The 25,522-nt window shown below is 40.3% G+C and overlaps 1 protein-coding gene and 1 long non-coding RNA gene across 14 annotated transcripts in view; one reads left to right on the top strand and one right to left on the bottom strand.

Moving 5' to 3' along the window:
- Nucleotides 1–1,090: 1,090 nt before the first annotated feature.
- LOC129035290 (uncharacterized) lies at nucleotides 1,091–8,388 on the bottom strand. Of its 3 annotated transcripts, XR_010124448.1 has the most exons (5): nucleotides 7,652–8,336; nucleotides 7,278–7,546; nucleotides 6,885–7,043; nucleotides 5,106–5,164; nucleotides 1,091–3,145 (listed from the first exon to the last, which is right to left on the bottom strand). It is a non-coding gene; the product is annotated as an uncharacterized LOC129035290 (long non-coding RNA). The 3 variants fall into 3 exon arrangements; XR_008502162.2 differs by lacking the exon at nucleotides 7,278–7,546 and having other exon boundaries at nucleotides 8,154–8,388; XR_010124447.1 differs by having other exon boundaries at nucleotides 1,091–5,164; nucleotides 6,885–7,546; nucleotides 7,652–7,891; nucleotides 8,154–8,336.
- Nucleotides 8,389–8,446: 58 nt separating this feature from the next.
- The window catches only part of FGGY (FGGY carbohydrate kinase domain containing), a 464,965-nt gene continuing 447,889 nt past the window's right edge, over nucleotides 8,447–25,522 (top strand). For 3 of the 11 annotated variants that reach the window (XM_054485526.2, XM_054485515.2, XM_054485507.2), the window contains exon 1: nucleotides 8,675–8,823. The gene's annotated coding sequence lies outside the window, so the exon portion shown is untranslated. Of the gene's footprint in view, nucleotides 8,594–8,638; nucleotides 8,824–25,522 lie in introns of those variants that run through there. The other 8 variants (XM_063655063.1, XM_063655030.1, XM_054485483.2 and 5 more) reach the window with 7 other exon arrangements.

The following is a 25,522-nucleotide window of genomic DNA, read 5'->3' as shown; positions in this document are numbered from 1 at the left end:
GTGAATATTTCTTCCCACTCTGGCTTACCTATTTATTTTATTATCAGTGTCTTTGATAAAGTTTATCTTATCAAACTTTTATTTTCTGGTTGTTTTTTTCTGTCTTGTACAATTTGCTTACATCACTAGTCTTTGGGCTCCTATAGTGAATGAGTAAGAATATTTTTTTCTTGTGCCCTTAGCCCCAGCATAGAGCCTGACTTATAGATGGCCCATAAGTGTAGTATTAAGTTTGTTGGGAGCACGAGAGGAGGAAATATGTTTCCTTTTTTTTGCCTAGTATCTTTTTAGGGAATTATCTCCCCTCACCATTCAGTCCTTCTGGTTAAGATAAGGCTTATCTCATTCCAACCCATCCTTAAGGGTGGGCACTTGATCCAAACTAGGCCAATTGAAGTCTTGCTCTGCACTCTTGTAAGAAATATGAGTATAGAGGTATCATCACCCTCCTCCTGCCAAGATTTGGAAGGACATTGTGATGGTAAAGCAATTGCTTGCCATCTTTGCTATCGCCCAAATAATCCTACTTGAGTATGAAGTCAACACAGAAGTTAAGAGATGGAAAATGGAGAAAAAATGATCCTTGAAGACATAATTGGAATCCCTGGATTCAACCTTTCCTGAATTTCACTTCCCTTTGAAATGCTCAATTATATAAATCAAAGCTTTTTGGTTTATGTATTTGTTTAAGCAAATTTGAGTTATAATTTTATTTCTTGCAACCCAAAAAGTCCTGTCTAGTATATTTCCTAATAATCTTTCCGTTAATTAACATCTAATTCTCCAAATCTCCAGAGGATTTTTTGGAGATGAAGGAGATGGGGTGGAAAGCAATATTTGTAATTATCTGAGAGTGTGTGATCAATAAAACAGGAGTCCTGGCTTCATACATTACGTAACATTGTTAAAAATCATAAACTTTTAAATCATGATATAAATTTAAAACAAAACTAATTATAATGTTCAGATCATGGAGAGACCTGCTACTATTATGTCCGAACATACTCCTCACTGTCATTTTATTTCTATATATTGTCATCAAGTATCTGATTGATTAATGAAAGAAACATGAATCCTTGAAACAAGCAAATTCATTTTCTCTTTTAATAGTAGAACACAAGCTAGATGAAATCTTTTTTTACAGACTCTGTCATATAAAACTGACAAAAGTAAAGTTGTTCTGGTTAAAGATGTATGTGTGTATATATATATCTGTGTATGTGCATATGTTTGTACGTGTGTACATATGTATCTATGTGGTCTGAGTGCCTATGTGTATGTCTACATACGATTGTGTATGTTTATACATGTGTGGTATAAAGTGAATGAGACTGTGTGTATATTTACATATATGTGTGTATGAGTGTGTGTCTATATCTCTATGTGACTGTATTTGCGTCTGTGTCTATATCTCTATGTGCTACATTGTGGCTTAATTTGCATTTGTGTGTCTGTGTGTTTGTGTGTGTGTGTAGTGTAAGTATGGGTTTGTGCCTGTGTTTGTGTCTGTGTGCTCTGTGTTTGTGTCTACATGTGCCTTTGTGCAAACATGTATGTGCCTGTGTTGTATGTGTATGCCCGTAGGTATATTTGTGTAGCTGTATGTGTGCATGTGTCGATGTGTCTGTGGTTGATGATAGGGAGAAGGGTAAAGCTACACTATCCTATTCTGTACTTGGTGCAAATTAGGAAAAGTTGCCCTCTCTGGTAGGACAGAGCAGCCTCAGAGGCACAGGGATTGGCCAGCAGAGTGGGGACTGGGTTTCAGTCCCCATTGGCCCCCTCATCTGGTATCTTAGAGCAGAGAGCAACTTGGTGAGAATGAGGGGTATTTTGGAAGACCTGAAGTCCATTCAGTCTCTCCTTTGTTGTGCAGGCACCTTCCCATAGAACTCAGTCTGAAAACCGATATTCTCTAATTGTCCCAAAATGACACAATTCCAGAGGCATTCATGGCAGAGTTCCTCTACCTGAAGTCCAGGCACTGCAGAGCCTCCAGGGGGCTGCTTCTCTGACCCAGCCTCAGGCCTTCAGCATGCCTTCCCGCAGGTAGACCTTCTCTCACCTCCCTTTTTGGAAAGCTCAAGCCAGAGAGTCCTGCCTTAGTATCCTATGGCCTTAGGCTCGCTTCTGCCACCTGTTGCCTTGTTGTGGAAAACACGTGTTGAGGTTTAGGGTTGCATATTGCCATGGCTCATTACATGGTTTGCAGTTTGTAAAAAATGACTCATGACTAAGAGGCTGTGGGATTGTGATCGGGTGGCGTTAGTGGAGAAAGATATGGATGGTGTGGGACTAGTTTAGATGGAGAGTGAGGTCTTGGAACCGGGAGTGGTTGAGCAGTTCAAATGTGGAAGAGAAAACTGGTGCTGCACGTTGGTTCTAGCGGGATCATTAGGACTTAGATTCCTTTGAAGCCTTCATATCCAATATGAGCTGCCCACTTCAGCTTCTCAGCAGAAACTCCCTCTTCAGCAGTCTGACTTGTAGTGTCTTGTGATAGATGACCTTGGGCAAGTTGCTCAACCTTTGTAAGCCTCTGTTTCTGCAGTAATAGCCCCTATTTACTCATGTGGGTGGTTAGAAGGAATAATGACATAGTCTATGTGATGATCTGGGAGCACAGGGCTCAGTGAATATTGTTGCAGCCTTTTCTCCCCTTTCGCTATACCCTCTTCTTCCACCTCTGGATGCCCATAGCACTTCATCTGCCGGTAGTACAGCATCCAGCTCTGGCCTAGCACTTGGCGAGTGCTCAGTAGTCAGTAGATATTTGTTGAGTGAAGAGTTAAAAGAAGTCAGGCAGGCAAATGGAGGGAAAATAGTAAGTAGCAGGCAAGTAATAAAGTAAGTTGAAACATTTTCCCACCTTTGGAAATGAACTAATAGCATCCTTTGATATGAAAGTTGAACAAACAATGACTTTGTATCTGTAAAATGTAGCTGTAGGTGATGGTCAGGGTGGGGAGCTCAGTAGGCACTTCTGATTACTGGTTTCCTGTTTGCGATCATCTGCCAGGTCTACAGTGGACCATTTCAGTTTTCCCTTTGATATGATGGGGCGAATTGGGAAGAGAGAGAGTGTGTGTATGTAATGACACCTGTTCATGCCAGAGGGTCAAGTTTTAGAGAGGCTTAAAGGAATCTAAATGGTGAAAGAAAGAAAGGAAGAAAGATAGGAGAAAACAAATCTGATTAGTAATGAGAGATGCAGTAGGCAGGTAAGGGCTGTCATCACCATAATTATATACCAGGTATTAATCACCTGCTATTATAGAGCCCTATGCTAGTTGCTGAGATTGTGAAGTAGAATTCCAGGTTTTTGCCCTCGAGAGGCTTCCAATCTAGAAAATGGAATTGGTTAGAAGGGGTATCAAACATTATCTGTCTGTTGAGTACTGTGACAAATGCTTAAAGGTATTTTGTAAGATATAATCATTCTCCAAGGAGAATCTAAGGTTCAGAGAGATTAAGAAACTTTCTTCAGCTCATCCATCAAACAGTCTGTAGAACTGGGATAATGCCCAAGTCTGTCTGGCTCTAATGGCATTGTACTGTCTGTAGGCCTCTGACTAAGAGCATCAGGGCAAGCATGTGAAAAAAAGAATTAACTTGACAAGCTATCCTAGGTTCAAGGCCATGTAAGTAATATTTGATGATTGTTGCAGGAATCCTACAAGAAAAGAGATTTATTGAGATAGAAGGAGGTACCTTACAGAGGAGGTACATCCTCAACTAGATACTGAGGGCAGAATATGAATCCAATAAGAATGAAGGGAGAGGCATTTTAGGTGGAAGTAGGCATGGTATGTGCAAAGGTGGGAAGTGGGAAAATTTTCACCTTCTGGGTTTCTGTTATGCAGCATGGAGTACCAGGGAGAGCACAACCTGCTCCAAACTTACTAGTAGTGCTTCCCTAGCCCAGTCACCCAATTTCCATAAACCTCGGTTTCCCTATCTGTACAATAGTTGTAATAGGCACTTCATAGAGTTGTTGAGACCACAGACAATGTGCATAATGTTATCTGCCTCTTCAAAATCACCACTCTAAATTAAACTTCAATCAAAATCAGCTTCCCTCTCTTACAGTTTTCTGTTTTCCTTTCTACTTGCACTTGAATCAACTACATATTTGTGTGCTTATTTCTTTAATGTCTGCTTCCTGACTGTAAGTTTCATGAGGACAAGGAAAATGTCTGTTCATCTCAACACTATCTCTTTAATGCCTAGAACAGTACTCAATAAATCTTTGTTGAATGAATGCATAAATGTAGGAATGAATAAGTGAATAATAAGATCTATTTCTGTGCTATGATTCTAAGAATCTTAGGGAAAATATCTCTTTTCTCTGGTAATGGGCAGGTTGCTAATGCAGGAAAAGCTTTCACAGAATGCAGTTAGAGCATTACAGGGCCTCCACAGGTTACCAGAGAAGCACCATGTCTCCTCTTTGTCTACTATATGGAACCATCTCTGAGCAGGAAGGAAATTACACAAACTTTCAGCTCAGCTGGTTCCAGAGTTTCACAACCCAGCTCTGTCTTGCTTACATCTGACATGCTACTTCACTGGTGTGACCTCCAGTGTGCTTAGTGGATAATGACACTGCATAATCCCCATGCTGGCCCACAATGACCCTGAGTGATGTCTAGACTTTCCAGTAATCGAGTCTTATAATTCAATGCAATGCAATAACCTTTTATGTATTGTTGGGGAGGAGAATAGGGAATATATAGATGCACTGATAATTACTAGGCATTTGATATATGGCCTGTGATAGAGATAAGGGCAGGAAACTAAAGGGTACAGAGGAAGCTATGTGGCCCAGCCTGATGTGAAACAATGGATGTATGGTTGGATAACATTTAAATATTTTCAAAGTGTGATTGTATATTTCATCCCTTCTTGGTCTCCCTGTAGTCACGGGGAAGTATAGATAGCATTTGCATTATTTGTTCTTATTATATATAGAGAGAAATTGAGGCAAATGGGGGTGGTCCGGGACATAGATCTGGTTTCAGTGGCTGTCTTAGTCTGTTCTGTGCTGCTATAACAGAATGCCAGAGGCTGGGTAACTTATAAAGAAAAAAAAATTTATTTCTCACCGTTCTAAAGGCTGGGAAGTCCAATATCAAGTTGCTGGCATCTGGGGAGTGTCTTCTTCCTGTGTCATCCCATGGCAGAAGGTGAGAGGGTGAGAAACAGGGGTTGGGAAATCAAACTTGCCCTTTTATAATAAACTCATTCCTGTGACAATGGTATTAATCCATTCATGAGGGTGAAGCCTGCATGGCCTAACCACCTCTCATTAGGCCTCACCTCCCAACACTATTGCATTGGGGATTAAGTTTCCAATACATGCTTTCTTGGGGACACATTCAAATCATAGCAATGGCAGATATGAACTCATGGCCGTCAGTTTAGGGATCTTCTGAACCACACTGTCATTCGCCCTTATGTTGGACAGCAGTATGAGCATGATTGCAATTTCACAATGTCACAGAAGGTGGGGGACCTTCTATAATATGTCCCCTATGCACTTTTGTGATGGAACAACAGAATACAATAAATTAGTGATACAGAAGTGCTGGGAAGTGAAGGGTGTGGTCCCTTTAAATGATAGGGAAGTGGGCAGGGACATGCATATGTGTGCCCAAGGACCTAGGTGAGGACAGGCATATTTTTGTTTTCCTGCCCAAATATTGCATTTCCCAAGACAACCCTGGCCTGCCACGCCCCCATCCTGTGCTATAAAAACCATGAGACCCTAGCAGGTGGACACACAGGCGGCTGGACGTCGAGAGGAGCACATCAGCAGAGGAACACATGGGCAGCTGGACGTTGAGAGGAACACACTTACACCAGCAGGCCACCAACTGGCAGAATGACACGGAGTTTGGCTGGGGCAGTGGGAGGAGAGCCTGGGCCACCAAGCGGCCCGACACCAGAGGAAAACCATCTCCCTTTTGGCTCCTCTACCTGCTGAGAGCTACTTTCACTCCATAAAACCTTGCAATCATTCTCCAAGCCCACGTATGATCCGATTCTTCTGGTACACCAAGGCAAGAACCCCAAGATACAGAAAGCCCTCTGTCCTTGCAATAAGGCAGGGGTTTAATTGAGCTGGCTAACACAAGTCACCCACGGACGGCTAAACTAAAAGAGCACCCTGCTACATGTGCCTACTGGGGCTTTGGCTGTAAACATCACCCCTAGACACTGCTGTGGGGTCAGAGCTTCACAGCCTGCCTGTCTGTATGTTTTCCTAGAGGTTTGTGCAGTGGGGACTGAAGAAGTGAGTCACACCCACATCGCACGCCCTGTGAAGGGGACAAGGGAACTTCTCCCGTTTCATTAGGAGTTGGCAAACTAAGGCTCATGGGCCACATTTTCCACTGCCTGCTTGTGTAAGTAAAGTTTTATTGAAACATAGTCATACCTACTCATTTACTATTGTCTATGGCTGCTTTTACATTACAAAGTTGAGTAGTTGCAACAGAGACTGTATTGCTCACAAAGTCTAAAATATTTATTATCAGTCCTTTACAGAAAAAGTGTGTCACTCCCTGGAATAAATGAATCAAATGGAGGTAAATGGAAAAAAAAAAAGGATTCATTCATTCATAATAGGCAGTGTATCATAACTGAAAAAGATAGTGCAAATTGGTTTCAGACAAACCCAGGTAAGAATCTCACCTTCGCCACTTGGCTGGAAAACTCTGAACAAATTATTTTTACTCTTTGGGCCTGTTTCTGCATCTATCACCTTATAAGGTTGCTGTCTGAGAATTCTATTATACAATGTAATGTATCTGTTAGAGTGTAATATATCTGTTATTAGGTTTGACCTCATACAATAGAAACATAAAATAAAAGTGTCTTACACAGGACAGCAGTTTTTTTCTTTCATGTGGAGGTCTGGAGGGCAGTGGGTATTGATTGGTTCAGTGCCTCCTGCATTAGGAATCCACGCCACTTTCACTTTGTTGCTTTGCTGTGTGTGGGTTTCATTCCTGAGGTCCTTTCATGGTTCAACATGGTTGCTGGAGCAAATAAAAAATCAAATACACAAAAGCCTAGAGAAAGAGCCATCCACAGAGGCCAGGCAACAAATCCACTTATTCAAGTCTAGCCAAGATGAGACCCCTTTGCCACAGTGCATGAAACCAGCATATTCCACTTATTCCATTCTTAGGGTACATTGAAGCAGATCTGGAAGCAATGTCTTCTGTGTATTAAGCATCTAACACTTTACAAAGCATTCTCATATGTCTTACCACATTTGTTCTTCATAATGTTCTGAAAAGGTAAGATGAATAGATCTTAATATCATTATTCCTATTGAACACTTGATTCACACAGCTGCTAAGTAACAGATTCCAACGAGTCTATAGCTAGGTCTTTGGGTATGTTGCTGGTAATGAAAAGGTGAACAATCATGGTGGAGAAGAAAGAAAATGAGCCAAACCAGGATCCCTGGTAGAGTTGCAGTGCAAAGACTGGGGCTAATTGTGTGGCCTCAGCCTCACTGGGCTGTTCTCCTCACCTGTAAGACCAAGATAAGAGCACTTATTTACTTCGGGGTTGTTGTGAAGATAGCAGACAATCTTAGTGCACCTGCCACGTAAGATCAGTTCAGTGAAATTATTACCTTTCACAGGTGTGTCTTTGGAAAATAACTTCCCTTTCCTGGATCTGTTTCCTTTTCTAGGAAAACAACATGTTTGGACTCAGCGACTGCTAAAGTGTCTCCCAAACCTCGAACTCCCTCAGCCTGGGATCCTGCCTTTTATGAAAATAGTTCGGATTGGAGCTCAGGTTGGAATTCTTGCTTTAGTTGCTTGCTAGCTGTGTGTCCCAGTAAAAGCTAGAAATTTCGGATTCCCCACATCTGTAGAATAGGGATACATAACATGCAGCTTATTAGAAAGGGAAGGCATGTGAGAATTAAATGAGGTCGGTGTAAAAATTGTAAAAACTAAATTGTAAAAACTTCTCAAAGGCAGGGACCCATCTGTTTTGTAGATTTACAGAATGTCATACGTTGAAGTAAGGGGTTCGCCACGGGATTAGAAAATTTTTGTAAAGAGTAAGGAACGAGACACAAGGTAAGCATTCAAGAATTGTAACCATGCAATATTCTTATTTCTTACAGTCGCCTACAACAGTCCCGGTGTTTAGTAAACGGTCTGACACACCCATCCGGGGCTGCGGAGAGTCCGCCTGGGTGAGCTCCGCAAGGTGAGTCCCCAGAGCCGGGAACTCGCAGCCTGAGCAGACACAGCGTAGCCGATCTTGGGTCCGCGCTCCTCCTGCCTTGCCCAGCCCTGCCCGCGGTTGCCTAGGCCCCAGGGAACGCTGCAGCCGCGGGGTGGGCAGGCGACGGCCAATCCCACGCCCGGTTCAAAGGGCCAATCAGGCCGCGCTTTACAGGGGCCGCGCTTTACAGGGGCAGCGCCGGCGGGGGCGGGGTCGCGCGCGAGGCGGGGCTGTAGCCGCCCCCGGGACCGCCCTGCTCAGGCGCCGTGGGGCTCGGCGCGGCTACGTGCAGAATCCGTCAAGCTAAAATGTAATTTCAGATTGGACAAGTACTGTAAGTGACCCTCCTCTCAGTCCCACGTGGGCGCTGGGGGCTTTTGCTGGTGCGCAGGCTCTTAGCGCGCACGCCCAGAAAGAGGCTTCTCCAACCCGACCCGGCCCTTCCTTCCCCTTTGCCGCAGTGGTTGCCTCCTCCTCCCCTTCCTCCTCCTCTGGCTGCTTAGTCTCACACCCGCCGGGCCGTTGCTCCCGAGACGTTGTTGAGTTCCCTGTGTCCTCTTCTGGGTGAGGCGTCCGGCCACTCAAGGGAAGGGAAGGGAAAGGTCGGCCTTGACTGCATCCCCAAGGCTGCCCTTTAGGTGTCTGGAACCCGTACTGCTTCCTCTCCGATCAGTGCCCACTTAACTATATTCAGTACTCTTTCTCTCCTCCCCTTACCCTTGTAGGACATTTTCCTGGCATTTGAGGAGCCTTTAATTCACGTCTGGCTACCGAAGGCATTTTTAGGCTAGTGTTGCTTGTAGCTTTAAACGCTTCCAGCACTTGTGATAATGTGTGAGGCACAGCTGAGTTTAGATGAGATAATGCTGTTTGGTTACAGTTATCCTGAGTAGAAAGGCCTAGGGGTATCTTTCCATTTTTTTAGCCGTTTCCTTTTTATTTAAAGATTGACAAGGGGCCGGGCGCAGTGGCTCACGCCTGTGGATCACGAGATCAGGAGATCGAGACCATCCAGGCTAACACGGTGAAACCCCCGTCTCTACTAAAAATACAAAAAATTAGCCGGGCGTGGTGGCGGGCGCCTGTAGTCCCAGCTACTCGGGAGGCTGAGGCAGGAGAATAGCGTGAACCCAGGAGGCGGAGCTTGCAGTGAGCTGACATCGCGCCACTGCACTCCAGCCTGGGGGACAGAGCGTCTCAAAAAAAAAAAAAAAAAAAAAAAAAAAATTGACAAGGTGCAAAATGGTGAATTTCCCTCATCATGGGCTGTTTTCCACTAAAGCACTCTGTGTCTTAACACGAATTTTTTCCCTGGAGAGTCAGTCGTGACATGACCAAAGTCTGAAAAGCAGTTAATCCTTAGGTTAAATTTTAAAGTATGAGACCAGGACGGGTGAGGTGCTTATTCTTTTGACTTGTAAATCAGAATGAAAGAAGGGAAAGTCTTTTATTCTGTGGCTGTTATTTAAATGGTAGAGTTTTGCTTTGTATACTTTTTGCTTGCTTTTCCTCTTTTTTTCTATGATCCACCACGTGTATGTCCTGATTTTTTTCCTTTTTAACTTGCTTGCTGGATTTTCCAGCCAGATGACTGCCGCTTGGTCTTCTGGGAGTCTCCTGTTAATAGGGCCCTCATGCTTGGCTCTTGACCTGGTGGCCACTGGCCTGGCTCTTGGAGGACCTCCTAGTGGGAGGCCCAGAGCACTGTTATTAAGGATGATTGGGGGAACAGATCAGAGGGGGTCAGCTGGGCCTGGAGATCAATTTGGAGGGGGAGGGAGGTTGGGAGCCTGCCTGGCTGGATTTGGAAGCCAAAACATGTGTGCTGGGAGAAGGGCATAACCCCAGAGGGTGGAGAGCTATGTCTTTCTGGATAAAATTAAGAAGTTTACTGGGAGGAGGCTGGGCCTTCCAGGCTGTGTTAGTTTTTGCTGTGGGCCTTGTCTTTTCCTGGAATTTGGTTTCCTTTTCCTAACCTTGCACTTATTAGTTTAAATAGTTCCCTTTACCTAACCTTTCACTTATTGATTTAAATAGTTTAAATCACAGTCAATTACCAGCTGGTTTTTAAAACAATTTGAGGTAATGAATCTTGCCCTTAATCTCCTAGCCAGAGTGAAACCCCCTACCCCCACCCCCAGGGGGATTTGAAATGATTATTTTACCAGAACGTGCTACAGAGATCACTTACCTTCTCACCCGCCCACCTGGGACATAGAATCAACCCAGGTGGTGTAAGAGATCATCCAAATCAGTTCTTCATGTATTCATTTGTTCACTCATCTTGTCCACATACTTTGGGCCCAGAACTGTGGTAGTCTCTGGGAAAGTGCAGATGAGTAAGACTTGGTCTCTGCTTTCAAGCTTTCATCCAGTTTGCTTCAATCCACCTTGATGAGGGGGATTATATGATAGTGAGATGAGTACATTGAAAAGGTATGCCGAAGACTCCCAGGAGTTGAGAGAAGGGCAAATGGCTCAACATGGGGAAGCCATTTGGGGAGGACTTCCCGGAAGGGAATACTGGAGCCGAGTTCCAAAGCCTAAGTATGAGTGGGCTGGAGAAAGGGTGAGGGATTATATGAACCGGGAACAGCATGTGCAGAACTACACAAGCATGGCACATGGTTGATTAGGATGGCTGTGCCGGAAAGGCTAAGTTGGAAAATCACCTGACAGGAGGCTGGGGAGGGTGAAGGCCAGGTCAGGAAGGCTCTGGTGAATCATCTTAGGGGGGTTCAAAATATATCTCCAGGGCAAACAGTGATGCATACTCTGAGGTTTATGTTATAGAAAATTAATTCTGGCTGCAGTTTGGAGAATGAATTGGATTGGCGAAGCCTGGAGAGAGGTAATTGTAGTAATATAGGTGAGAGACGTGTTAGGGTAATAGTTATGGGAATGGTGAGAGATTAGGAAAATAGAATGGTTAGGAATGTTATAAAGTTTCGGTGCCACAAAAGAAATAGCACTTGAATATCAAATTTTCTTTTTTTCTTCTCAGCAAGGCCATTTACTTCTATAGAAGGGTGCGCCCTCACAGATGGCGCAATGGTGAGCGCACACCTGGACAAGGGAGAGGAAGGGGGGTCTTATTCCTGACGCACGTGGCCCCTGCTGCTGTGTCGTTCCCCTATTGGCTAGGGTTAGACTGCACAGGCTAAACTAATTCCAATTGGCTAATTTAAAGAGAGTGACGGGGTGAGTGGTTTGGCGGGAAAAATGGTTATGGCAGAGCAGGAAATCGGAATGAGTCAGAGTGGAGAATGAGCAAGGTAATCGGAATGAGTCAGTGAGTCTGGGTGGAGCAGGTGATCGAAAAAGCTTGCTTTATGAGGACGTTAAGTTTAAAAGTAGAAAAGAATTGAACATACTGACATATTGATTCTTTGAAGAGAAATTTAGAGCTCATATCTGATGGAAATTAATTACGGACTGAATGTAGGGATAAGAAGGAATGTAGTCATCAGTAGGTGTTCTTGAGTGGGCTATTTTGTAGCAGCTTTAGTGAGGAATAACTGACATCCAATAAACTACGTATTGAGAGTGTCTAATTGGAGAAGTTTTGTTATATGCATATGTCTATGAAAACCATCATGACCATCAAAAGAATGTACCTAATAACCCCAAAGATTGCTTGTGCCCTTTTTAATTCCTCTTTGTATACCCTCTAAGGTAAAGCATGTATTAAATCTTTCGTCCATTTTAAAAAATGAGCCTTTTATTTTCTTTTTATTGGGCTTTGAGAATTCTTTATTCTTATCATAAGTTCTTTATCACGTGTAACTTGCAAATATTTTCTCTTATTTTGATGCTTGTCTCAACAGTGTCTTTTGAAAGCAGAGTTCTTAATTTTGATGAATTCTGATTTATAATTTTGGTTAAATAAATGTTACCAATCTGATTTTTTATGGAGCATGCTTTTTGTGTTTTATCTAAGATATCTTTGCTTAACGTAAGGTCTCAAATATTCCTCCTATTTTCAAAAGAAGTTTTATCATTTTTGGTTTTATAGTAAATCTGTGATCATTTTAAGGTAATTTTTGTATAGGACATGAAATATGGAATCAAGTTTTTTTTTGCATATGGCTATCCAGTTGTTCCAGCACCATTTGCTGAAAAGCCTATCTTCATTGAATTGCCTTTGCACCTTTGTTCAAAAATCAATTTACCATGTATACATTGGCCCAATTTTGTGTTTTATTTTGTTCAGTTGATCTCTGGTCTATTTTAATCCCAATACCACATAGTCTTGATAAATACAGCTTTGTAATAAGTACTGAAATCAGCTAGTATAAGTCTTTTAATTTTGTTCTTTTTAAAATTTGTTTTGATTATTCTAGGTTCTATTTCCATATGAATTTTATAATCACTTTGTGCATTTCAAAATAAAGGCCTATTTAGATTTTAACTGGAATTGTATTGAATGTATACATTAATTTGGGGGGAGAATTGACATTTGAAATACCAAGTCTTCTGACCCGTGGACACAGTATATCTGTTCATTTATTTAAGTCTTCCTTATTTCTCTAGGCAATGTTTTGTAGCTCTCAATATGTAGGTCTTATACATCTTTGTTGGATTATCTGTAGGTATTTCCTATTTTTTGATGATATTGTAAATGATATTAAAATTTTGTGTATTTTAAACATTTAATTTCCAGTTGTTTTATTGTTACTGGTATATAGATTGTGTATCCTGAAATCTTGCTCATGTGCTTATTATTTCTAAGAGCTTTTTTGTAGATGCCATCAGATTTTCTATTTAGGTGATCCTGTCATCTGTAAATGAAGACAGTTTTACTTCCTTTCCAGTGAGATTGCCTTTTATTTTTCTTGCTGTATTCCACTAGCCAGAACCATTGCTTTGCATAGAACTGATGAGAGCTGACATCTTGCCTTCTTCCTGATCTGAGGGAGATGCATTCATTTTTTCATCATTAAGTATGATGCATGATGCTAGTTGTATATCTTTTGTAGATATGCTTTATTAGGTTTAGGAAGTTTCATTGTATTCCTACTTTACTGAGAATTTTTTTTAAATGAATAATGGATGTTGTAATTTTGTTGTTTTTCCTATAACTGCTGTGATCATTCTTTTTTTTTTTTTTTTTTTGAGATGGAGTTTCGCTCTTGTTGCCCAGGCTGGAGTGCAATGGCGTGATCTCAGCTCACTGCAACCTCCACCTCCCAGGTTCAAGCGATTCTCCTGCCTCAGCTTCCCGAGCAGCTGGGATTACAGGCAGGCACCACCACACCCGGCTAATTTTGTATTTTTCCTTTTTTTGTTGTTTTTTAGTAGAGATGGGGTTTCTCCATGTTGGTCAGGCTGGTCTTGATCTCCTGACCTTAGGTAATCTGCCCGCCTCGGCCTCCCAAAGTGTTGGGATTACAGGCGTGAGCCACTGTGCCCGGCTGATCATTTATATTTTTAAAAAATATTCTTAATGTGGTGAATTACATTTATTGGTTTTTTTTTTCCAATGTCAAATCTTGTGTTCCTGAGATAAACCCTATTGGTCAGGGCATATTATCCTTTTTTTATATTGCTGAATTTTATTAGCTGAAGTTTGAAGACTTTTTGTATCCATCCTTATGATGGATATTGATCTGTAGTTTTCTTGTATCATCTAAATACCTGACCTCTCCGTAAATCTGGTCTCGTAGAATGAATTAGGAAGTATTTCTTCCATTTTGATTTTTTCTGGAAGAGATTATGTAGAATTGGTATTTTTGTTTCTTAAATGTTATTGCAGCACTATTCACAATAGCAAAGACATGGAATCAATCTAAATGCCCGTCAATGGTAGATTGGATAAAGAAAATGTGGTACATATGCACCATGGAATACTATGCAGCCATAAAAAAGAACATGATCATGTCCTTTACAGCAGCATGGATGGAGCAAGCTGGAGAACATTAACCTGAGCCAGCTAACACAGAAACAGAAAACCAAAAATACTGCATGTTCTCACTTATAAGTGAGAGCTAAACCATGAGAACAAATGGACACAAAGAGGGGAACAACAGACACTGAGATCTACTTGAGGGTTAGATCTACTTGAGGGGATAGGAGGAAAGAGGATTAGAAAAAAAAATTATTAATATAAAAAATGCAAACCTAAAGTATTTAAATAAAATTGAACTTTATTCAGTTTATTGAAAGTTTAATTGAATCTTATTAAATAACTTTTAAAAAATAAAGCCATTCACAATTCCAAAAAAAAAAAAAAAAACCCTGTTTAGTAGGATTCACTAGTGAAGCCATCAGGGCCTGGAGTTGTTGTTGTGGGGGCAGGGGGTTAAATACAAAGTCATTTGATTACATAGATCTATAGGATTGTTCAGGTTATCTATTTCCTTTTTCCCCCAGCTTTATTGAGGTATGATTGATGAGTAAAAATTGTACATGCTCAAGGTGTGCAACGCAATTTGATACACATTGTGAAATGATTACCACAGTCAAGCTAATTATATCCATCACCTCATGTACTCTTTTTTGGTGCGGTGAGAACACTTAAGATTTACTCTCTTAGCACATTTTAAGTATACAGTAAATTATCAACTGTAATCACTATGTTGTACATTAGATCTCCAGAAATTTTTCTAATAACTGAAAGTTTGTATTCTTTGGCCAACATTTCTCCATTTCCTCAATCCCTGGTAACCACCATTCTCCTCTCTGTTTTTATAGTTGGACTTTTTTAGATTCTTCATATAAGGTATATCATGCAGTGTTTTTTTTGTTTTTGGCTTATTTCAGTAGGATGTTGTCCTCTTAAGTTCATCCGTGTTGTGGCAAATGGCAGGAATCTTTAAGACTGAATAATATTCCATTGCATATATATGTATGATATTTTCATTATCCATTCACCCATCTATGAACATTAAGGTTGTTTTCATATCTTAGTTATTGTGAGTAATGCTGCAATGAACATGGGAGTACAGCTATTACACCAAGTAGTGATTTCATCTCTTTTGGATATATATCCAGAAGTAAGATTACTGTATCATATGGTAGTTCTATTTTTATTATTTTGAGGAACTTCTATACTGTTTACCATAATGACTGTACCAATTTACATTCCTACCAACAGTGTACAATGGTTCCCTTTTCTCCATATTCTCATCAATATTTATTCTTTGACTTTTGATAATAGCTATCCTAATAGGTGTGAAGTGATTGCTCATTGTGCTTTTGATTTACACTTTGCTCATGATTAGTCATGGGTGGGCACGTTTTCATATACCTATTAGGCATTTGTATGTCATCTTTGGGAAAATGTCTATTCAAGTTCTTTGCCCATTAAAAAAAATCAAGTTACTTATTTTGAGTTGTATACATTTTTTAAAATATATTTTGGATTTTAAGCCCTTATTGGGATATATGATTTGTAAATATTTTCTCTTTTAGAGGTTGCTTTTTCATTTTCTCAATTGTTTCCTTTGCTGGGCAGAAACTTTGATGTAGCCTCACTTGTTTATTTTTGCTTTTATTGCTCATGCTTTTGATGTCATATCCAAAAAATCATTGCCAAGACCAATGTTGAGGAGTTTTTTGTCTGTTTTCTTCTAGGAGTTTTAAGGTTTCACGTCTTATGTTTACATCTGTAATCCATTTTGAGTTCATTTTTGCGTATAGTATAAAGGTTCAATTTCATTCTTTCGCATGTGACTATCCAGTTTTTCCAACACCATTTATTGAAGAGACTTCCCTTTCCCCATTGTGTATTTTTGTTGCTTTTGTCAAAGGGTAGTTGATTGTATATGAGTAGTTTATTTCTGGGTTTTCTATTGGTTCCATTAGTGTATATGTCTCTTTTTATTCCAGCACCATATTGTTATGATTATTATGGCTTTGTAATATAATTTGAAATTGGGAAGTGTGATGTCTCCAGCTTTGTTCTTTCCCAAGATTGCTTTAGCTATTTGGAGTTTTTTGTGGTTCCATATGAATTTTAGGATTGTTTTTCTCTTTTTTTTTTTTAAATGCCATTGGTATTTTGATAGGAATTACTTTGAATCTGCAGATCACTTTGGGTAGTATGGTTATTTTAGCAATATTATTTCTACCAATCTGTGAACGTGGATATCTTTCCATTTATTTGTGTCTTCTTCAGTTTCTTTCATCATAGGTTTATAGTTTTCAATATACAAATCTTTCACCTCCTTGGTAAATTTTTTCCTAAGTATTTTTTGCTTTTTGATGCCCTTCTAAGTGAGATTGTTAATTTCTTTTTGGGGCAGTTCATTTAGTGAATAGAAATGTGGCTGATTTTTGTTATGTCGATTTTTTATTCTACAGCTTTATTGATTTAATTTATTAGTTCTAACAGTTTTTTGGAGTCTTTGGGTGGTTTTCTATATATAACATCATGTCATCTGTAAACAGACAATTTTATCCCTTCCTTTCCAATTTGGATGCCTTTCATTTAGTTTTCTTTTGTAGTTGCTCTAGCTAGGACTTCCAATACTGTGCTGAATAGTAGTGGTAAGAGTGGGCATTCTCTCTTGTTCCTGATCTTAAAGGAAAAGCTTTCAGCTTTTTAATGTTGAGTATCATATTGGCTTTGAGCTTGTCATATATAGTCTGTATAATGTTGAGGTAGATTCCTTCTATATCTAATTTGTGATAGTTTTTATTGTGAAAGTATGTTGCATTTTGTCAAATGCTTTTGCAGAATCTGTTGAGATGATAGTATTTTTATCCTTTGTTCTGTGAATGTAGTGTATCACATTTATTGATTTGCATATGTTGAACCATCCTTGCATTACAAGGATAGTTACTTACTTGATCATGGTGAATGATCTTCTTAATGTGCTGTTGAATTTGGTTTGCTAGTATTTTATTGGGGATTTTTGCATCTGTGTTCATTGTGGATATTGGCCTGTAATTATCTTTTCTCATAATGTCCTTGTCTAGCTTTAGTTTAAGGGTAATGGTAATGCTGGCCTCATAAAATGAGTGTGGAAGTATTCCTTCCTCTTTAATTTTTTATAAGAGCTCAAGAAGAATTTTATTAATTCTTTAAATGCTTGGTAGAATTTATACTCTACCCAATTCCTTGTGAGTTATGAGGCTTTCTACTCTGGCTGTTATGAATAGAACTAATCCTGGCCTTATGTGAAGCCCACTGATTTGTTCTCTCTAATCCTTTTTGGTGCTTCCGTGTCAGATTGTTTTCACATATAGGTGCATTAGTATGGATGATTAGTCCTCTCCTGAATACCTGGGGAGTACCTTTGCAATTCTCTGGCATTCTTCTGTGCAGCGCTCTCCTCTCTTGCCCAAGATTCTAGCCTTTTTGTTCTCCACAGACTTTCAGCTCTGTCTCCTCAACTCAGGGAGATTGCTGGGCTTGGCCTGTGTTCATCCTTTTTGTGCCACAGTCTGCAGACATTTCCCAGGGATTAAACTTGAGCCATTGAAGGACTTATCTCGTTTTTTCCCATCTCTGTGTGATTACTCTGGTTGCCTGATGTCCAATGTCATGAGAATCTTTGTTTTCTATTTTTTTCCACATTGTTTTAAGCAGGGAGGTAAATATGGTTCCTATTACTGCATCTTGGCTGGAATTGGAAGCATTCAACTAGAGTTTTTGAGGAAAATATAAAGAAAGGACTATCTGAAGATGTGAGGAGGGGATTTTTGAGGTACTTAGGTACCAGTAATAAAGGGGAACTTTTACCACTTCAAGGTGCTAAGAGCATGGTGAAGGAAGTATATCAGAGGGAAAAACATAAGCTATACCTAAATTAGGGTAATTTTCAATAAAAGAACTATTGAGTAAGTGAGGGCAGCCTGAATGCCTAGGTCTAGTAACAGTAAGACCCTTAGACCCAAAGGGGTGAGGGAAGGACTGGTTACCAGAACCCAAAAGGAGAAATCGTGTGGAGAAGCCTGCCTGGAGGGGATCTGTTATTTTAGTCCAAGAGAAGCAGCTGGCCCAGGCCAACTCTACAGGAAAGGAGGCCTGACCTTACTCTTCTCCTTCCTTTGAGGCTTCAGCTAGAGCTCTCCATTGCTCAAACCCAACTAGAAGATGGAGGTATAGAGAGTCTTGGAGATCCAGATTATTGTCCCCAGGACAGATAGCAGGGAGAGAAGGTGGAGAATGGATATGTAGTTGGGGAGGAATATACAGTGACATATGTAGAGTGCGCTTAGGAAGGATAGGAAAATCAAATAAAAATTGTTCAGGCTAAATATATTACCAGTCCCTTGACCATCTATATTTGGGGCTGAGCTACACTGAAATCCATTGCAGACGATGCTGAGAGCTGAATAGCTTGGATTCTGCTAAACAGGCTATGGGAGAGAGATTAAGAAAGGACTCGGTTGCTGACTGGATATTGCAAGATGAAAATTGAGAAGAAGACAAAGTCTATAAAATGAAGAATGAGGCCAAGCACGGTGGCTCATGTCTGTAATCTCAGAACTTTGGGAGGCCGAGGTGGGAGGATAGCTTGAGCCTAGGAATTCGAGACCAGCCTGGCCAACATGGCAAAACGCCATCTCTATAAAAAATTTAAAATTATTGTGTCATGATGGTGCATGCCTGTGGTCCCAGCTACTCGTGAGGCTGTGTTGGGAGAATCACTTGAGCCCAGGAGGTTGAAGCCACAGTGAGCTATAATTGCATCACTACACTCCAACCTGCGTGATAGAGTGAGACCCTGTCTCAAAAAAAAAAAAAAAAAATCAAGAGTGATTTAGACGGATCAAACTCAATCCAGTTAACCAAATATTGGGATTGTAGAATTATGTGGCAGCTTTGACATTTGAATAAGGCTATCGTTAGGATCTTCAAAAAATTGTCATGTGACATAGTAGAAAGAACATAGGATTGAAATCCTTCTCTGTTATTCACTGACTCTATGACCCTGACAGGTGACCTAACTGCTCAGAACCTTGGTTTCCCATCTAAAAGTTGCAGAAAAGATTAGCAAGGCCATCTAGTAAGTCACTGGCACCACATCTTGCACAGAGTAAAGTTCATAAGAAATTTATTGATGTAAGATGAGGGTTGGCTGAAAATACAAGTAAGTCTAAAAAGCATTTGGATTCATGTGAAGGTACATATTGATAAAACACAGATAACACTAATTCTAGTGAACCCTTAAGGGAAGAATAGTATATTTGACAAGGATTACCTCAAAGTTCCCCTTCAAAGACAGTTTGTGAAGAAGCCCAGGTCCCTTTCCCTTCTCCCTTAAAGAGCAGATTATTTTTTATGTTAGTTAGAACAAACTATAGATAGTTTGTTCCTATCAAGAACAACGTATCCTTGTCAGAAATTGGATGCTGGGCTGGATGGGCCAGTGATGTGTCCCAGCCTGTGTTGCATCCAGGGGGTCTCCAGGAAGGTAGAGGGAAAAGGAAGACTTCCTATGTGCTAACCGTGTGCAGCTAGCCCAGCTTACCTCATCTCCATGCGGTGTCATGTGGAAACATGGGTGACTGAAGATCATTCCAGTTAAATATGGTCAGTGCCTCTTAATGCTGCTGCTTCTCTTTTTATATTAGAAAAAAAGTCATGTCATGGAGGAAAGTTACAGGAACTTAAAATGTATAGCATGGAGAAAAGAAGACCCAACAGGAGGCCATGAGAATCATCTTAAAACATTTGAAAGGGTAGCCCATGTACAAGGGTAAAAAAGGCTGTTTGGATGATCCTTTGGGATAAAAATTAGGACTAGAGGGTAGAAGCTATACTAAGCACAGTTCAACTCAATACAGAGAAGATCTTCCTTCCTATTACTGTAATAGCTGCTCATTGAGAACATTCAGACAGCACAGAGAGGGACAGGTAAATGGCCTCCAAACCTCCACTATATTTCTTTTTGCTGGATGTCATTGCAGTAAGCAGGTTTTGTGTATGTTTCCTGAAATCTTTTATGATAGGTCTTTATACAGTACAGTGGTTCTCAAACTCTAGCATCCATCAGGATCACCTGGAGGCCTTTTTAAAGCACAGGCTGCTGAACCCCACCCCAGTGTTTCTGAGTCATTGGAGCTGGAAGGGGGCCTGACTTTGAATTTCTACCAAGTTCGCTGGTGATACTAATGCTGCTGCTCTTCTAGAGACCACAAATGGCCCTGTTAAAATTTGAGAAAATAAAACTTTGAGAACCACTGTATTGCATGAAGAAAATAGAGCTTTTGCTCTATTCTTTATTAAAAAATAATGCAAATGGGGTCATACTGTATCATCTAAGAACTTGCTTTTTTAGTTAATAATATATAATTAGCAGCTTTCTTTTTTTTTCATTCAACAGCTACTGAAGTATCAATTTTAGAAGTCCCCTATTAATAATCATTTAATTTGCTTCTAGGGTGTTTTTGGGTATGTTCTTGCATTTACAAAAAAAGGTTGTGGTGGATTTTTTTTGTATCTTTTTGGTGAGTCAGTGCATTAATTCTTAGAAGATAAATTCTTAGAAGTTAAACGGTTGGGTAAAAGACTTGATTTTAAAAATGGATAGATAGTACTAAATTATTCTATCAAAGATAGAATCACTCTTCTATGAAAAGTGTATGAAACAGCCTGTTTCCCCACACTTTTGCCAAGTGGGTATTATCAAAATTTTCAAGTTCCTATTTGTTAGGTGTAAAATTATATCTTAGTGTTGTTTTGATTTATATTCCTATACTATTTGTGACTTGAAAGATTCCTATGTATTTATTTTTCTATGAACTATAAGTTCGTATTCTTTGCATTACAGGTAGAGGAAACAGTATGAACAAAAGCACCAAGCCTTCCTTTGAATAGTTTCTAGTAGTTTTGTAGCATTGAAGTATGACGGTTGAGGTTAGGGAGAGAGGCAGGGAGCTAAGGTTAGAGAGGCAGGCAGGGGCCTGAGCTTAGAGGTCCTTGTGGGTCAAATAAAGATATTGGGCTTTATTTTGGGCAGAAGAAGCATTGGTGCTGTTTAAGCTTGTACTTTGGTTCGTGGTACTTTTGACAGAGCCATGTTTGTGGAATGGTCAAGTCTAATGTTTAATCTTCAAATAATTCATTCTTTAGTCCTTTCACCTTCGGCCTTAAAGCTACCAGACCAGGGCCAAGCGTGGTGGCTCTTGCCTGTAATCCCAGTACCTTGGGAGGCCAAGGTGGGCAGATCACTTAAGGCCAGGAATTTGAGACCATTCTGAGCAACATGGCAAAACCCTGTCTCTACTAAAAATACAAAAACAAATTAGCTGGGTGTGGTGGTGTGTGCCTGTAATCCCAGCTACTTGGGAGTCTGAGGCAAGAGAATTGCTTGAAACCTGAGAGGCAGAGGCTGCAGTGAGTGGAGATTGCAATACTGCACTCCAGCATGGGTGACAGAGTGAGAAAAAAAAAAAAAAAGCTACCAGACCAGGCTTCATAAACTGGTAAACATAAGAATGGGCCAAAGACTTCAACCCATCTGTGGCTTGGCATTGTCTCTGAGGAGGGAATTTTGCATGATCGCATGGAGAATGGATTGTGTTGCTTTACCTGATACTGTCCTCAGCTCCTCCTGAATTTGCCGAGATCTTACAGCAGTCAGTAAGGTTGGTGGGTTCTTTTGTTGTTTTAATTTGAGTGACTTTCTGGGAAAAAGTGGATTTCGGCCAATATGCTAATGATAATAGCATTGCTTTGAAGGTCTGGTTCTGTAGAAAATCATTTCATAGTTAATTATGTCAGCAAATCAACAGCAACCTCTTGAAGAAGAAAGCAATGAGGGGAGAAACTATATGTATATGTTTAAATTATTCACAACTCAAAGAGAGGTCAGGAATTCACATTTCAAAAGGAGAAGTCTATGTAAGAACAAATCACTAAATTTGCATATCATTTCCCCATTATGGGCCTAGTTTTGTAATTGGCATATTAGGGATTAAAATGAAATAACTCTGCATTTAGAATTAGGAAATGACTCCCCCTGTCCCCCGACTATCTCCCTTTCAACAGAAAGGGAGATAGTAAGAAACTATCACATTTAAATGTCTGCATTTAGGGAACTCGGGGTGTCCGTTGGGTTTGTAGAAGATGGACTGACTCTGTTGATTGACTTGTCGGGTGGACCCTCTCTCCATCATCCTTCTCTCCTCAGTGTGTGTTCCTATTTAAATGGAGCCCCCTGCTTGGGAGGGAGACTGCTCCAAAGAGGAGTATGGTGCTTAGCCACAAGCCACATAGAAGGCTTGCTCATAATGCTGCTAGAACTCTGCAGAGGAAGAAAGTTTTTTAGGGTCTTTTTATTTTAAGAGATATTTGACTATTTTATATATTAATAATCCTCTCCTCCTTCACAACCCAGTAATTCCCCTTATTACTACATTACAATACATTGTGCTCATACAAGGAAGGTAGGGAGCAGAGCATTTTCAGTTAATATCTAATGTTTCCCACAGTAGGATTTATCGTGACATCAGGTAGTCTGTATTAACTGGATCATGGAGAAGGCATTTCTAATGATCATCTGAGAAGGCTTCACAGGATTAACAGATTTGAAACTTCATTCTGTGTGTGCCCAGGACACAGGCAGCTTGGTTAGTGTGGAAAGCCAAGTCATTTCAGGGATGGTAGAAAGAGTTCAGCTCTGGCTGATAACAAACCTGACATTTTTTTTTTTTTTAAAGATTCCTTTTTTTCAATATTTTACTTTAAGTTCCAGGATACATGTGTAGAACCTGCAGGTTTGTTACATAGGTATACATGTGCCATGGTGATTTGCTGCACCTATTGACTGGTCCTCTAAGTTCCCTCCCTTCGTCCCCCCACCCCACAACAGGCCCTAGTGTGTATTGTTCCCCTCCCTGTGTCCATGTGATCTCATTGTTCAGCTCCCACTTATGAGTGAGAACATGCAGTGTTTGGTTTTCTGTTCCTGTGTTAGTTTGCTGAGGATGTTGGCTTCCAGCTTCATTCATATCCCTGTGAAGGACATGATCTCATTCCTTTTTATGGCTGCGTAGTATTCCATGGTATATATGTACCACATTTTCTTTATCCAGTCTATCATTGATAAGTATTTGGGTTGGTTCTATGACTTTGCTATTGTAAACAGTGCTGCAATAAACATGTGTACATGTGTCTTTACAGTAGAGTGATTTATATTCCTTTGGGTATATACCCAGTAATGGGATTGCTGGGTCAAGTGGTATTTCTGGCTCTAGATCCTTGAGGAATCGCCATACTGCCTTCCACTCTTCCACAATGGTTGAACTAATTTGCATTCCCACTAACAGTGTAAAAGCATTTCTATTTCTCCATAGCCTTGCCAGCATCTATTGTTTCTTGACTTTTTAATAATCACCATTCTGACTGGCGTGAGATAGTATCTCGTTGTGGTTTTGATTTGCATTTCTCTAATGATCAGTGATGTTGAGCTTTTTAAAATATATTTGTTGGCTGTGTAAATGGTCTTCTTTTGAGAAGTGTCTGTTTATATCCTTTGCCCACTTTTTGATGGGGTTGTTTGTTTTTGTCTTGCAAATTTGTTTAAGTTCCTTGTAAATTCTGGATATTAGTTCTTTGTCAGATGGGTAGATTGCAAAAATTTTCTCCCATTCTGTAAGTTGCGTGTTCACTCTGCTGATAGTTTCTTTTGCTGTGCAGAAACTCTTTAGTTTAATTAGATCCCATCTGTCAATTTTGGCATTTTTTGCAATTGCTTCTGGCAAACCTGAACTTTAATATGGCTTTGTCCCTCTAAGGGCTTTGTGACTATCAACAGGATATTGACTCTTTCAGCATTTCAGTTTCCTCATGTAGATGGCGGAAACAACATACACTTTGGTAGGTGTTATAAATGTGGATTCTCCTCTCCTTTTCTCTGTAAAGGGAATGGCTTGGTAGGTCAACAGAAGAAGGCATTATAAACAAGTAAATGTGCTTTATTGGAACACAAGGGTTGAACAGAACCCTTGGGAGGGTGTAAGCAGGGTTTTATGGAAGATGGTATGGGAGGTCTGAAGTTTAATTTCTTTAAGGGGATGTTTGTTGGTGGAGTTTGGGGATGTCATTTGATGAGTCAGATTTTTTCATCCATGATATCTTTAGGACCTGTTCTGTGCATTTGGCTTCAGCCAAGTTTGGGTTTTATGTTTCCCTTGTGACTGCTGTTGGACATTACCTTTGTGGCTCTTGGAAGGTGATGGTTTTTGGCCACCATTCAAGACGGTTCACCATCCAAAACTGGCTCAGTTTGGATTCTTGTGGCTGCCACATTGTGAGGCACGCATGGGGATTTGGTAGGTTCTGTCTTTTCTGCCTTTTGGAATCCAACTTTAAATTTAAAAGGATAGCCAACTTTTCTACTGTCTTTCTGATTTAATACCATGTCCCTCTTCCAATCACCTCTTGTTAATCTTTAAAAATGGGATCAGTAAAGAGCATAAGGATCCCCAAACCCTGAAAAATACTGAGTTTCTGACCTAGTTGGTCAGAACTGTTGGAACAGTAATGAGAGCAGTAAACTGGTACCTCCATTAACTGCTGACTTGTTGCTGCGTCCTCATATGGTAGAAGGGGCAAGAGTCTTCCTTGGGCCTCTTTTATGAGGATACTAATCCCGTTCATGAGGGCTCCTTTTTCATGACCTCATCATCTCCCAAAGGTCCCACTTTTTAATACCATCACCTTAGGGGTTAGGTTTCAACACATACATTTTTGGAGGACACAAGCATTCAGACCATAACGTTAGACTGTCAGTTTGTTAAAATTAGAGATAATGTATTTTTCAGCCTCTTATTCCTAGCATCCTGGCATAGTGAAAGCACTTAATATTTGTTTGTTTACTGGAAATCAAGCTGTTAGATATGGCGAGAATGCCTAGGTATAGATAACACATATTAAAAGATGTGGGTGTCAGCAATTGCAAAAATGTGAAAACAACCTAAATGCCCATCAATCAATAAGTGGATAAAGAAACTGATATATATATATCACACACACACACACACACACACACACACACACACACACAGGAATGAATTAATGGCATTCTCAGCAACCTGGATGGGACTGGAGACTATTATTCTAAGTGAAGTAACTCGAATGGAAAACCAAACATTGTATGTTCTCACTCATAAGTGGGAGCTAAGCTATGAGGATGCAAAGGCATAAGAATGACACAGTGGACATTGGGGACTCAGTGGGAAAGAGTGCGAAGGGAGTGAGGGATATAAGACTGCAAACAAAGTTCATTGTATACTGCTCGGGTGATGGGTACATCCAGATCTCACATATCACCACTAAAGAACTTACTCATGTAACCAAACACCA

This window comes from Pongo pygmaeus, chromosome 1 (assembly GCF_028885625.2).
Source record: "Pongo pygmaeus isolate AG05252 chromosome 1, NHGRI_mPonPyg2-v2.0_pri, whole genome shotgun sequence".
In the NCBI taxonomy this organism is placed as follows: domain Eukaryota; kingdom Metazoa; phylum Chordata; class Mammalia; order Primates; family Hominidae; genus Pongo; species Pongo pygmaeus.
Note: the sequence above shows the minus strand (reverse complement) of the source record. Positions and strands in the feature narration are given on the sequence as shown.